Raw genomic sequence first — 15278 nt, 5'->3', positions numbered from 1 at the left:
CTCATCGAATGAGTCCAGGGAACTTCGCAAGAGAAAACAAAGTCATTCTAGAAAAAGGAATCAGGTTCAATACTCTGAATTAGAATGTTACAATTTCTTTTTTTTTTTTTTAAATAGAATGTTACTGATTCTTAAATATTAATGGGAAGGGCGATTCTGAGTATAGCAGAGAGCTCATCTTTCGGATTTGTCTCCTGATCCAGATGGCCACTAGAAGTATGTATCGGTCTGCTGTATTGCCTGCATGGTATTTTAATTTGAAACAGTTCAGTACGAACAATGTGATAGATATATGCAAATTGATTTTCGCCTACATCTAAGGGTTAGTATATTCTTTGGTTAGCATTTGAAATTCCTTAGTCTTTAATCCAAACTCCAAAAGGGGCTAAGAAACATTTCAAATATCCTTATCAAGGTCCAGCCAAGCACACATCTTGAATACTACTAGTTTCACCATTGAAAATTTATTTCTAGTATCTTTTATGCTGATTAATCAAATCACATTGCTCTGATGTTCCCTAAGAGAGCCTCACACTGAATACAGAAAGAGTCACTTTCCCCTTACTTCCCAGTAGCAGTCTGGGGGGCCTGTTCCCCTTGAATTGACACTGGCAGCCTGTGGAGGCCGCAGGCCTATTGGGTGGGTGGTATGGCCAGAGCAGTGGGACTGTCCAGCTGAGGCCGTGACACCCAGAAGAGGGAAAAGACACAGCAGACTCAAGGGGAAGCCGTGGTGAGTCCAGCAGGTTCAAGAGAGCAACACCCAGGGGAGGGAGCAAGGAGAGAGAACAAAAATATCAGAAGTCACTAATGAGTAATCTCTGAGAATTCCCAGAAATAGCTGGTGGAGATTTTGTTGGGATTTGCAGGTCAGAAGCTGCAAGCATGGATTGCATTCGTCTAATTGCATCGAAGTAGGAAGTTAGACATGAAAATACTTAATTGGCATAGAAGTCCAAAAAAGATCTCCCAAAGACTTCCAATTACACACTTGGCCCAGCCAAAAACGGTTGTCTCGAGTCCTTATAAAGAAAGGACAAAAGCTGCCTGATAGAAACAGGTTGTCAAGGATGCATCTAGTTCTGGGAAGGCACACAGCTAATTTAACTGAACAGGCGCGCAGCTGTGACTGCAGGTGTCTTGTGAAGGATCCGAGGCCTAGCTTGGGGTACCTGCCTAAAGTCAAAGCAGCGATTTCTATTTGGGAGGCAGGTTGGGATGGAAGGGGTAAGTATTTGAATCATCTGGAGCATCTTTTCAAAACTCAAATTCTTCAGGCCCCCCTCTGAATACTGAATACTGAATCAGAATTTCTGGTAGTGGAATGAGAATGAGTATGGGGGCCCAGATAATTCTAATGTGTTCAGCCTACTCCTCCCCTACTCTGGCGGAAGACTGGTTTTATTTGTAATGTGTCATTATCCAAGGAGAAGGAGGTGCAAGAGGAGAAGGGAGAGAATAGATTTCACAAGGAAAGGTCAAATCATGTCAACAAAGGGAAAAAGTTGATATGTATTTTACAAACATAATCTCCAAAAAAGTATCTTCTTATACAAATAGATATTGGATTAGTTATATCTCTTCACTTGTCTGTGTTTTTTCATTAGTCCTAAAATCAAAATAAATACATTATTGCAAATTAACAGACAAGGAAACCAACAGGTATAGAAGGGTAACTAAGGTGTTCATGTTCACACAGCCAGCAAGTGGTGGAATTGGGCTTTGCGCATAACTTTGCCTAATTTTTTTTTAAAGATTTTATTTATTTATTTGACAGAGATAGAGACAGCCAGCGAGAGAGGGAACACAAGCAGGGGGAGTGGGAGAGGAAGAAGCAGGCTCACAGCAGAGGAGCCTGATGTGGGGCTCGATCCCAGAACGCCAGGATCACGCCCTGAGCCGAAGGCAGACGCTTAACCGCTGTGCCACCCAGGCGCCCCAACTATGCCTAATTTTTAAGACTCTATAATATAACTATGAAAATAAAATGAACAACCTAGTGAAAATATTTTTTTAAATATTAAAATAAATGTTAAATAAACATTAAACATTAAAAAGAATATCCAGAGAAGGCAATAATATCCAGGGAAGGGAAAACTGAGAGCCAATGGCCCCCAAGTGTCTCCAGAATGAGGAAGTAAATGGAAGGTCAGGGAATTTCAGGGGAGAGATGGGGAATATATGCTCATGTTAATAGGTGGTAGGGTAGAGAGGACCAGACAGGTAATACAGAGACTGGGATTCCAGAGGAGGTGGGAGGGAAGATAGGCAAGGACACAGCTGGCCTTAAAGGGAAAAAGAGGAGTGGCACTCCATTTTTTTGGGAAGAAAGAGGGCAAGAAAAAGTGTGGGTGTAGAGGGGCCTAAAGCTGAAGGGTGAGGCAGAGAGCCTTGGGTCGTGAGTGGGGGTCGCCATTTTCTCTATGTGAGTGTGGCTGACTGTGGGCAGGGCAAAGGGAGGCTCTGAGAGGTGAAGTAATTTCTTCCAAATTCTACTAGGACTAGTGGCTGACCTGCACCGCAAACAGGTCTTTCTGAGTCCCAACTCCCTGGTTTTCTCCTCTGACTCTGGCAATGGCATTCAGTTTTATCTCTGTGCAGTACTGTCTAACCAAACCCTGATATTATACCTTTCCAGGTAAGTACCTTCCTTGAAAAGTAATTTTTGTCACAATTCATTTGGTGGAGGCTGGAGACAAAATAGCTTTTTACATTAAACTACATTGTTTCCATGTCTCCATCCTGTATCTCTGCCTCCAAACCAGGCTCCCCCAAGTCCCTGGTTAGTTAGGATCTGTGATCTTTGTCACGTGATGTGAACTGGAATTGGAAAGGAATCCCTGTCTTGGTAAGGATGCGTGTACAATTGCCGTACATTTTCGGTTGACCCCTCTCCTCAATTATCCTTCTGAAAAGAGGTCTCTCTATTTCTCTCTCTTTCTCTCTGTCTCTCTCTTCTCTGGGATTTTTGGCTGCTGTTTGATTCGGAAAGAGCACAATAGGAAAAACAAATTCTCCATTCCTACCAACCTAAGCCTTCTCTGAACAAACCATAGAGCACCACCTTCCTTCCTCAGGCCAGCATGTCTTCATAGTCCCAGAGAAGCCACTGGACTTCTGAATGCTGAGCTCCTGCTGCCTACCCAGAGTCTCTCCCCACATACCATCTGTATGACAATAACAGTGCTTCCCCCGCTCATCACAGAAACTCCACCCAGACAACCTAAAGAAAGAGCCCACAGATGTTCAGGAAAATACACAATAATCCTTGGCTGATTAATTTAATATCCTTTGGAGACATTCTATAGATCACTAGGCTGCTGTTTTATTCTGGAAGCCATAACCTCCACCATCGTCACTCCTGTAATGTTTCATTTTGATTCATCTCTGGGCAAGGCAGATGATACCCAAACGTATGAACAAAGGGGCTGAAACATACATCATTGCCTCCCTGATAAGAATATCAGTGCCTAGGATAGAAGCCTTCAGCAGCAAAGTTGAAAGACACATGGAAGGACAAATGATGTGGGAATTTATAAACCATTTCACATCTTGCCAAATAACTTTGTGTATCTGTGATTTTTTTAAAGATTGCAACTTTTTTATTTCTATTTTATACATTTTCTATATTATTTGCCTAGAAAATAAACCTTCTTACTTTAGCTTTCTGTACAATAAACGAAACAAGCAGAGATACGTATCTAAAATCTGACAAAAGGATACTGACTGTGTCGATTTCTTTTATTGCCATGGTAAATGTGTCCATAGCAGGGGTTGGCAAACTTTTTCAATAAAAGGCCAAAGCATAAATATTTTAAGCTTTTCAGGCTATATAGCTTCTGTTGCAACTAGTCAGCTCTGCTGTTGTAAAATGAATGCAGCCATAAACAACACATCAATGAATGAGCATGGCTGTGTTCCAATAAAACTTTATTTATACCGATAGGCAGTGGGCCAGATTTAACCTATAGGTTGTAGTTTGCTGATTTCTGGAATGTAAGCTACAAAAGGACAAGTGAGTCCTCTTCCATATAAAGTTTGCTAATGACTAATGGGAAAAAATAGCTAATATTATTGAGAACTAATTATGCTCTAGCATTGTGTTAAGGATATATACATATTGTCTAATGAGGTGGGTATTACTAACCTGTTTCATAGATTGAAAAACTAAATCCAGAACACCTAAGTCACTTAGGCAAGACCGCCTGGATAAGTACTGGAGTTGGAGAACTTTCTTTTGGCGAGGGTGTGGCATACTGGGAACAGTGAGCATTCTAAAGCACTCAGCCGGGATCTGTGTCGCAGCACTTATGAGATACTTGGGCTCGGGACCCCAGGAATTGTACCCTCAATTTTATAGAAAAGCCGAGATGCTAAGCAGTCTTGGGACAAGAAATATAACTGGTGTCCTTTATGTTTCCCCCACGCTGTCCAGTGGAGCCGGTGTGTGTGCTCTGGAGCCTGAGCTCCCAGGTTCCGAGTTCAGTCCTGCTGTTCACCAGGATGCCTGGGCAGGTTGGTTGAGATCTCTGCACGTCGGCGTCCTTGTCGGCTGAAGAGGAGTAGTGGTATTACTACCCAGGAGGTTTGTTGTGTGGATTAAAAGAATCAATACGTGTGAATGCTTAACACAGTGCACGATGAGCTTTGCTATTTTAACACCAAATATAGGTCATGGAAAAAAAAAAAGGCTGCTTCTACATGTGACTGGCTGACAAGACTTGTGATCAGTGGGCAGGCAAAGGAGAGAAGGAAGCAAAAGAAAAATGATGAGAAAGATGAAGAAGGAAGCTAAGAGTAGTAGGAGTACACACGAATGACACGAGAGTTGTAAGAGCAGAGGTTTTGAAAGTGACGTCTCGTGCATGTCGTCATAATACACGTGGCCGGACGAAAACAATGAATACGCCCATAACCCCACTTATGCCCATGCGGTATTTGGTTTATCTCCTCCCGGGATTTTACCTCTCTCTCTCTTACCTGCTGTAGAGAGGCTTCATGTTTTCCGGCCTTTCCTCTCATATTAAAAGAATAATCGTCTGAGCTCCCCTCAAGGTGAATGAAGGGCAACCCCGTCTTGAATATTTCTGCGCGGTGGAGGGGGGGTTAGCCTGCGTGGGCCCCCCGCTATCCTGACTCTCTTCACCTCCCGCCCTGAACTGGCAGCCGCTCCTGCTTCTGTCTCGGCCTCTCCTGGGTAGGCTTCGGCTGCTCGCGGATGCCTGTCTGGCTGCTCTGTGCCCCCCCGCCCCCCGTTATTCTGCATGGTGCAGCTACCACGAGGCAGTCATGTTTAACAGACTTCATATATCTCGAGGATCACACGAGGCCATTTCGGGGTAGGGAAGGAACCTCACAACAGAGTACCCCATGTTGCTCTGTCCAGCATCCCTGAGCCATACACATCCCACCGGCCGTCTCTTTCCCCAACCCTGACTCAATGCCACTACCAAGAAGTATTGGTGGATTGCTTGCTGCTGATGACGGATCAGACTGTAAGCTCCAGGAAGCCAGGAACCGTGTTTCTGTTGCCGGATACTGTCTCCCCCTCACTGGCACCGCGGCACACGATGGGGGCTCCATAAACCCTCGCCACTTAAACACGTGCCAGAGCTCTTTAGAGGCTCGTAGTGCCTACAGTGGAGGCTGACTTTGGTAATATTAAACAGTGTCTTTCTTGCAGTTGGATTTAGATTTTTCCACTAGTTCAGAGCCTCCCCGAGGACAGTGCCCGAGGCACATCCCTCTGTCCCCCAATCTCAGCTTCTTTCCTGGAACTCACAAACTGCCGACATTTTCAAAATAACATCTTTTGATGTCCACAATGCATTGGCTATATTATTTTATTTTTATTTATTTATTTTTAAAGATTTTATTTATTTATTTGACAGAGATAGAGACAGCCAGCGAGAGAGGGAGCACAAGCAGGGGGAGTGGGAGAGGAAGAAGCAGGCTCCCAGCAGAGGAGCCCGATGTGGGGCTCGATCCCAGAACGCTGGGATCACGCCCTGAGCCGAAGGCAGACGCTTAACGACTGAGCCACCCAGGCGCCCCAGCTATATTATTTTAAATAGTCAAGATCATGGCGTAACTCTTGTTCTAGATCCTATTTTATTCCCCCCTCTGCTTTTGAGAGTATTTGTCGACATGATTTTGAACGATTGTATCATGCCCGGTAGAATGTGGTAGACACGCAGTTTGCTTGATCATTCTTCTTTCATTGTACATTTGGCTCTTAGAAACGGTATTGCAGGGAACAGTCTTAGATTTAAATCTTTATCCACGGTTTATACTATTTCCTTAAGATAGATTTCTGGGAATGAAATGATGGGATCAAAATATATGAATTTTTGTTTTTTACAGCCTGGTATCTCTTGCCAAATTGCTGTCCGGAAAGATGGTTCCAATTTATAGTCTCACCATAAGGTATGAAAATGCATATTTCATCAAATCCTCTTTAGTATTACCATCATTTAAAAACTCTACTAATCTGATCGGTGAAAAATAGGTTGTGAGTGTTGTTTTACATGATGCTCCTTTGATTCCTAGAAAGTTGAGAGAAATTTTTAGAAGCCAGTTAGCAGTTATAGTTTTCCGTGGTAATAGATAAATAGATATTACAACTACGATTGTTAATACATGTAAGCTCCTTGTACATAATTTCTTTAGGACCAATCTACCCCTGCTGCCGAGCAGAATGCTATGAGGGTTCATGAAGCCCAGTCTTTGCCATATGTTTGGTGTTTATTATTAAGCCCAACTACTGAGCAAAGAAAGGCATAATTAGCCTTTTTGGGAATTATTTTAAGCCGTCAGCAGTAAAAAGCCTGAAGTTGATTTATTTCCCAGAATCTATTTGTATTTGATGCCTTTTTAAGTCGAGTCAGACTAAATGACCAGGCATGGTTTCAACCTTCTGTGAAGGAGTTTCTCGAGTTCTAGGAGATGTTCAAAAATAATCTCCTTAGTGCCTTTGCACATCTCCAAGATACCATCTGAAGACAAAAGATTGAGTCGTTTAAAAGGAGAGAGAGCCACTGGGGCGCTAGCAGAGAACGTGCAAGTTGAATTTATCTCAAATTACCAGTGGCTGGGATTGAGGCAGTGAGCCCTGGCTTGACGGAGCCATGAGCTCAGCTGAAGGGAACTTGGCCTTTGCTTCTAAGGTGGGAATTAGGAGAAGGTGCTCTCTGTAATAAAGACACATGTTCTTTCATGGGACTGACTTAATCAAGAAAGCTGCTTCTGCCAGTGATTATCTGAGGCCAGACTTGAATTTGCGCTTCCAAAACAAAAGCAAGTTGTCTGATTCTAAAGCCATCCTACACATTATTGTGCTTCCAAAGACTTCATTGTTTTGCAATGATAGGAATGGATTTTTACCCTCAGAGCCCTTGGAAACACATTGTAATTCCCATCCTTGCTCTCCACCCAAATTGTCGCCTAGATGATTTTGCTCATTTGAGCCATTATTCATCAATGGCACATTTGGAAACAAAATCCTGAGGTTGTCACGGGTCTGCACATATTTACAAAGTTCTCAGATGCCAAAATGACAAACACTGTGCAGATGTTCCACAGGACAGTCACCCAGGCTGCCTTTGGCAGTTTCACACGCAAATGACTCTGGAAATAGATGCTCCCGCGTGAGTTCACCGGCTTTTCTTTTCATGAAAATCTTAGGGGCCAAGATTAATTAAAACCAGGAGCCTGTTACTTTTAAAGATAACATAATGGTAACAATTCCAAATGGGCCTTAATCTTGCAATCACAGCATGCTGGGGAAGCCAGAGAGTTCGAATATAAAAACTGTTGACGGGAGTCTGCAGCCAGAGGCCATGCCGATTTGCACGCCCAAGCAAATATTTATTGGGCAGATGTAGCATGTAGCATTCCTTGAATGAACAATTGAATAAATGTACAAACAAATGAATGATTGGAAGAACTTCTCTAGTTCTGTGCTGGCACAGCATGGAATGAATAGTATTGCCAACTTCCACATTTTGGGGGTTTGCTGGGTGCCTAGCCGTGTGTCAAGTGCTCCCCATACCTCATCTCATGCATCCTTTGTGATGACAGTAGGAAGCAGGTATTTCCATTTCTGTCTCAGAAATGCAAAGGCTGAGGCTTAGGGAAGAGGAGATGTGAAATGTCAGGATCAGGATTCAAACCCAGGTCTGCTGGGTTCCAAAGCCTGTGTTTTAAACCCATATCTGAGATTGCTGCTTACTTTATAAGAAAGAGGTAGCATTCAGCAAAAGGTCACCATCTTTTCCTGGGCTCAATTATACTTTCTCCAGCCACCAAAACTGATGTACTCGATTTGGAAGGCTCTTGAGACATGACTTGGCCCAAGGTCCCTCATTTTGTAGGTGGAGAATCCGAGATTCTGCCCCACGTCCATGGTCATCCAGCTGACCCGTGCAAGTAAGACGTATGTCTGCAACAGGTCAGTTAACACTTGATCTGACATTTTCCCCACTGCATCACTTTGAAGGTAAGGCCAAAATGGGAATCATGGCAAGTAAAAGAGTGAATTTAGATCATTGCATATTTTCTTTAAAAATCACTTAAACCAACACCATGGTAGAATCATCCTTGTGCATATAACTCCCACAGTAAAAATAAACGTTAAGCGGACAGATGTATGAAAAGTACTTTCACTTAAAAACATCATTAAATGGTGTGAATATGATGAACTCAATAATTGTGTGGTATTTTAGCAAATATTTGAATATGGCTTTTTAAAAAATCAACGTGTGCTGCTTATGGGTTCTTGACAGTGTGAGAAACTGATGATATGTCACTGGTTAAAGCTAACAGCAGGAGTGAGGTTAAATATGGAAAGTATCAACCACCAATTCCTGTTGATATATCAGTCTGGACTGCGTAAAGGCGTCTCCTTTACCCTCCTACCTCCACTGCTGGAACTGAAACCCCCATCATCCTTCAATGGGACCAATGCACCTGCTTCCCATCAGGCTACTTCCCTTTGGCCCTGCCCCTTATGGTCCCTAAACCGTGTGTTTGTCTAAAACACGGACTGAGCAGGTCTGCTCTGCTATGGAAGGTCTTTGTCAACTCCTCGCTGGTCAAAGCTCCTTTGGATTGCTCCCCAGCCTCATCTCCTTCTTCTGCTGTCTCCTTAAGCTCCAGAAACACTTGGAGTTGGTACAGCCTCCTCATCAAGAGATGGCCACGCATGACATTCTTGGGCAGATGACTCTCTGTACTCCAAAATTACCAACCACTTCCAAGGGCCAACCGGGACCTGCAGACCTCTCCCCAGCTCTGTGATTCTATGGCGGGGATAGAATACATAGCTCACAGCCACCACGATGCTTATGGAAAAGGCATGTTAGCTTTAAGAAAAACAAAGACAGGGGCGCCTGGGTGGCACAGCGGTTAAGCGTCTGCCTTCGGCTCAGGGCGTGATCCGGGCGTTGTGGGATCGAGCCCCACATCAGGCTCCTCCGCTAGGAGCCTGCTTCTTCCTCTCCCACTCCCCCTGCTTGTGTTCCCTCTCTCGCTGGCTGTCTCTATCTCTGTCGAATAAATAAATAAAATCTTTAAAAAAAAAAGAAAAAGAAAAACAAAGACAGCGTTTCTCAAGGAGGACAAAAACATAGAGCACATCCTTCATGCCGAGCCAAGTTCCTGTGGTGACAGCCATTGTCTGTCTGCCCGTGCATCTACCCACTGGTACGAGCAACATGGCGGAGGCACAAGGCAGGTTCTTGAGCAACAGTGGAGTAAACTGGGGTGGTTATTAATTTTGCCTGTTCAGAAAGCTCTCCCACCTAGGGTTGCCAGATTAAATATGGGATGAACTTTTATTTGCTAAGTCTGGCAGCCATATTCCACATCCACCCCAGTTTTTGGTGAATAGATGCCATCTCCCTGGCCACAGAAGTCAATCTGTGCCAATTCCCGTTCCAACAGAGGTTGGCCCAAGTCATGTGCACATAAGCCAATTAGGGACAGAGGCATTTCTTGGGGTAGAAATATGTCTTTTGGCTATGATTTCTCACCTGGGGTTTCTGGCAGCCATGCCCCCCCACCCCTCTCCGTTACAAAATAATGAGTCTAAAAAGGCAAAGAGAAGTAAAATTAAGCAGTGAACAAAATGGACACAGGGCACTGGTGACTTTGAGTCTCCAGTCACAGTTTCTAAGACCCCAGTTCCTGTAGTTTTTCCTTCATTGCTGTGCGTTCCCCATTCGAGGTATAGAAACTGGTAAATAGTTTTTTACCCCATTAACCTAATTTGGGTTTCCATTACTTGCTCCTAAAAGAGCTCCTGGCTCATATAGAGAAAATTCTGGTTCTGGGCTTTATCGTTCCCTTAAGTAACACATGCAAGATCTAGAAGGGCATGCAGGATACAGGTGCATGATGCCATTAGCAGAGTTCGCCTAATGAAAGTGCTAGTTCACCTCCTAAGGGCACCTACTCATATGCCCTTGTAGATTTTGGAAGCATCTGTGGCAAAAACTGAATCCCAGACTCCTTTGTGTTTTGGGATCATCTTCTTTCCGTTTCCCTACATCATAAGATCAAAGACCTCGTTTTACAGATGAAAAGTCTTGAACTAGGTGAGATTGAACAGCTTATCTTAGGCCAAATAATGAAAACCCAGGTTTCAAATAAATCATTGTGTATTGAGGTTATGGAAGTCAATTTTAATACAAGCCTAAGTTAGTAAAAAATTGAGAAAGGCCACTTGCATGTCTAAAACTCTAATGTAGTCAACAAGAAAATGGTAAATGCTTATATTACTTTTGTGATTATTATTATTTTTTAAAGATTTTATTTATTTATTTGACAGAGATAGAGACAGCCAGCGAGAGAGGGAACACAAGCAGGGGGAGTGGGAGAGGAAGAAGCAGGCTCCCAGCAGAGGAGCCTGATGTGGGACTCGATCCCAGAACGCCGGGATCACGCCCTGAGCCGAAGGCAGACGCTCAACCGCTGTGCCACCCAGGCGCCCCTGCTTTTGTGATTATTGATTGCAGCAAATCACACAGTGGAGGGACTGATTGTTTGTTAGTGATTTTCTTGGCAGTTATGTCTGTGATCTCTTTCTTCTACTACCAGATCCTACCGCTTTGGCAGCTGGGCTGGGAGCGCGACCCAGGTCCGCTCAGTCAGAGCACAGAACTCCCTCCTCTGGGTCTGGGAATGGGTCATTGCCTGAGAAAGAAATGAACAGTGACTAAAGGGTAGTGTAATTAGACTTCTACCCTGAGATTTGTTTTTTATTAGATCTGATAGGGAACACATTCCCTCTCTGGTTGTTGAACTGGGAGAATGTGTCTGGAATGCTCTGTACCCATTTCTCCTACCATATGGAAAAAATCTGTTAGCAGTTGGAGAAAAGAACCAACACAAAGAGAGAAGCAGAAACAAATGGTAGACTTGGTTTTTCTGACTTTCAAATCCCCAGATCCACCCATTTCTGAGACCGACGCATCCCTGCCCTTTCTTGCTTTACTAGAACCAAAAAAAGTCTTCTCTTTCCAAAGTTATTTTGACAGAAAGTTCTGACACCTGAAACTAAAAGGGTTGTTTTATTTCATGTGTAACACAACATTCCTTTGTTGGCATTGATTGTTGAAAGTTGCCTGCTTATAATTTTCTAAGTTAATAACAATCTGGTAAGAACTAACAGAAAATCTAAGGTTAGGTTTAAATTCAACATGCATTTGGGGGGAAAAAGTTATACTAACCACATGCAATATTCAAAAATTAATATTAGCTTTAGACTTTCATGTAAAAAATCCCTTAAGATAGAAGAAAATATAAGAAATTTTTAAAATGTGTTTTAGGGTAGGGAAGGCCTTTATGAGCAAATCTAAAACCTTGTAACCATAAAGGAAAATGTTGACAGATTTGACTGGGGAAATATTTAAACTGTTGGAATATAAAGGTTGCTACCAACAAATTTAAAAGACAAATGGAGAATATGTTTGCAAAATACATATTGTAGAATGAGTTAATGTCCTTAGTACATAGAAAGTTCCTACAAATCCATAAATGAACATAACCCAAGAGGAGAATAGACAACAGTTATAAAAAGACATTCCCAGAAGAAAGAAGAGCAATGGCTGATTTCAACCTATCAGTGCAAGGAACACGGACAGGACATATAAAATAAAATTGAAGAAAAATCAGAAATCACAATGTTTCTGGGTGCCTGGGTGGCTCACTCAGTTAAGTGTCAGACTCTTGGTTTCAGCTGAGATCGTGATCTCAGGGTCTTGAGATCAAGCCCCGCATCTGCTTAAGACTCTCTTTCCCACTCCCTCTGCCCCTTGCCCCCTCTCAAATAGATAGGTAAATAAATAAATCTTCAAGAAAGAAAGAAAGAAAGAAAGAAAGAAAGAAAGAAAGAGAAAGAGAAAAGGAAATCACAGCGTTTCCTTTGAGGAAAACCCCTTTTGCCCACAATGCCCCTTCCCCCCTTACTGGCCTGTAGTTTCATTTTCATTTTTCCATTTCAGGTCCAACTAGAATCCACCGAGGAGGTCTCCTTTGTGCCACCAGTATACCCTGTGCATGCAGCTCTTAGGACCTCCGGCCGCTGCATTCAGTGTTAGCTCACAGGTTTGCTCTCCCCCTCTGACTGAGAGCTGCGTCTGTCACTTTGTCTCAGCGGCTAAGCCTTAATCTCCTTGAATTCCTGATGCCTTTACCTATTGTGCATTCGTACACTAGACTCTCCATAAATGTAGATGAATAAATAACAAGTAAATGTTGGGTCTTCGTGGACACTGTTAGAATCAATACCTATGTTCTATAGGGAAGTGCCTCACTTTCAATTTCATTTTGACTGTAGATAGTAACACATCCCATTTTACTCACTCGAGAGAGGGAAAAAAGTAACAGGGAAAATTCTGTATTTGATCAATTCTAGTTTCCCAATTTGGAGAGTCATTGCCGTGCATTTGTCAACTGGATTTTTTCTCCGGACGGTGTGCCGACATAAAGACAATTCCTGTATGTTTCAGTCAACAGATGATTCAGTTGTTATTTGAGAAAGAACTATCCACCCTGGCGCTGAATGAAAACCTTCTCTTGTCATTTCAGAAGAGCCGGGAAGCACCAGCAGGAAACCCGGAAGGATGAGTGTCAGTGGCTTAGCCGGTGACGCAGCGTCTCCAACCCTTGATGCCGGGAGGACACCGTGTGGAGAAAACACAGCCACCAGCAGTTACGAGACAAAACGCGATTCAGGAAGTCAGACTCAGAATGTGAAGTTTAGGAATACCTGAACCAATTTTTTTCACTCATATTTTTATATATGCAGGAGGGCTATATGATAAAACCAATGTCTCTATCTCAAAAGACTGTCTCAATAAACGTAAAATAAAAAATTTTAAGTAATGAAAAAGCAAAAGCATTACATCATAGTTGTATGGTTGAACCGGCAGCGTTGTTCTGTTTTTTTCTTTTGCGGTGGTTTATACCGCGGTGGTTTACATTCGCAGTCGCTGACAGTAGATTTGAGGCGATAGGTAAGAATAGTGCCTCACACACACTTAGGCCTATTTTTCCAAGGCACTTACCCGAGGCACTTTACACGCACTATCTCATTTAATTGTTAGAGCAACTCGGAAGGCAGACTATGATTATCCCCATTTAAGAGCTAATGAGATTGAGATTTAGAGAGATAAACTACCAGCAGAAGTAGAATGTTCGCGGGAATCGGAGCCTCTGCTGCTAACCGCTGTATGCGGGAAGAAGCAGCAGAGATTTCTGAGGACACATACATTTTTGCAGAGCCTTGGATATTTTTGGGGAAAATTTTCCCAAGTACACAATAATATATTTTAGTGCCTACCCTGTTAGGATTATGATAAAATCAAATTAAATAAGTAGGAGTGCATACTCATGTTTATAAATAATAAATATGAACGTCTCTTGTAAACATGACAAATGTAAATATTTGTTGTAGATGGAAGGCGTGCTTACAGAGCTCTATCTACGCCAGCCGGCACAACTGTGACAAGGCGCCCTCTGATGTGACAGATCCCGTCAAGCCTCGTCCCTGTGAAGGCGGCAGAGCAGAGCTCACGCCTCTCCTTCCACACACAGCGCCTAGACACCAGCTGCGGCCTTACGCTTCAACGGTAGTCCTACCGTATTTTCACCTCGGCACAGTACGGGTCACAGACTCAATTCCGTAGTAAAGAAGTCAGCTGGGAAGAGCCTCCTGATAACAAATATAAGGTCGAGTTAAAAAATGCTGCAAATAAGCATCAGCTATCGAACCTGTATAAATACAAACCATCTGGGGTGAATCAGCCTTCTTCACTAAAAGTGAATTAACTCTTAAGACTTCTCTCCAACCTTCAAGCAGACGGTCTGTTTTAAACCCTGACTTGGCCTTATTAGAAAACTATTTGGAAAACTGCTTTATTAGCTGCAGAAAATCTTCCCAGCTGGTGCAAGTCAATACAGAAATAACTTTTAAGACTTTTCATAGGTGTCAGGAAAAGCTGTTTGCGTCAACTCTTACTCATATAGTTTTCTATTTATGAACATCTTCGTGTCTTGCACGGATAATAGAATGACAGCTTTGTCTGAACATTAATTAGCTTAGGGGTGAACACATGTCTGTGGAAAGGGATTATCCGTCACGATTAAAAAAAATATGGCTTCCTTCTCATTTCACCCAGCTGCATCTCCTCCAACCATTTTATGGTTAAAAATACAAGTTTGTGTTTTTTTCCTCTTCCCATAATTTTCCTGCCGGTGTGTTGCTAGTGTCAGTAGCAAACGTCCTCAAGCTCTGAAGGTACAGTAAGATTAGTGGTGCAGCTCGGAGGCAGGGTTTTTAGTACTTGCTATTTCAAATTCTGTCAACGCTTAACCATTTGTGTCACCGGGAGGTGGATATTTACTGGGCCCGCTGTTCCGGGGGAGAAATGTTAGATCTTGGCCATGGGCCTTTTGAAACAACGGGCAGTGCGGTTTTGCATCAGAGGGCGCGGAGGGCCATGGCTCCGAGTACTTCCCGGTACATTTGAACTTTGCCAACAATACACTGGAGGCGGGTTTTCTGTTTCCTGGCACGGGTCCCCACTGCCCCAACCCTCCTGCCTTTTTTTTTTTTCCTTTTTTTTTTTTTTTAGGCGAGGTAGGATATTCTCTTGTTCCTATCAAGGAGGAATTTTTCTCAACTCCTTTTGGTAAATACAAATCTGGGCTCGTTACCAGGGTGCCGAACAGCCAGGGAATTTAATCTAGAACAGGTTTAGGTATAATCCTATTAA

The 15278-nt window shown here is 43.0% G+C and overlaps 1 long non-coding RNA gene across 2 annotated transcripts; it reads left to right on the top strand.

Moving 5' to 3' along the window:
• Positions 1–3093: 3093 nt before the first annotated feature.
• On the top strand, positions 3094–14671 carry LOC103659725. Of its 2 annotated transcripts, none has more exons than XR_567601.2 (3): positions 3094–4515; positions 6364–6426; positions 12504–14671. It is a non-coding gene; the product is annotated as an uncharacterized LOC103659725 (long non-coding RNA). The 2 variants fall into 2 exon arrangements; XR_567600.2 differs by having other exon boundaries at positions 3094–4585.
• Positions 14672–15278: the final 607 nt, after the last annotated feature.

The sequence above is a fragment of the Ursus maritimus genome, unplaced genomic scaffold (genome assembly GCF_017311325.1).
Source record: "Ursus maritimus isolate PB19 unplaced genomic scaffold, ASM1731132v1 scaffold_1, whole genome shotgun sequence".
In the NCBI taxonomy this organism is placed as follows: domain Eukaryota; kingdom Metazoa; phylum Chordata; class Mammalia; order Carnivora; family Ursidae; genus Ursus; species Ursus maritimus.
The sequence above is the reverse complement of the archived record's forward strand: the minus strand, read 5'-3'. Positions and strand labels throughout refer to the sequence as shown.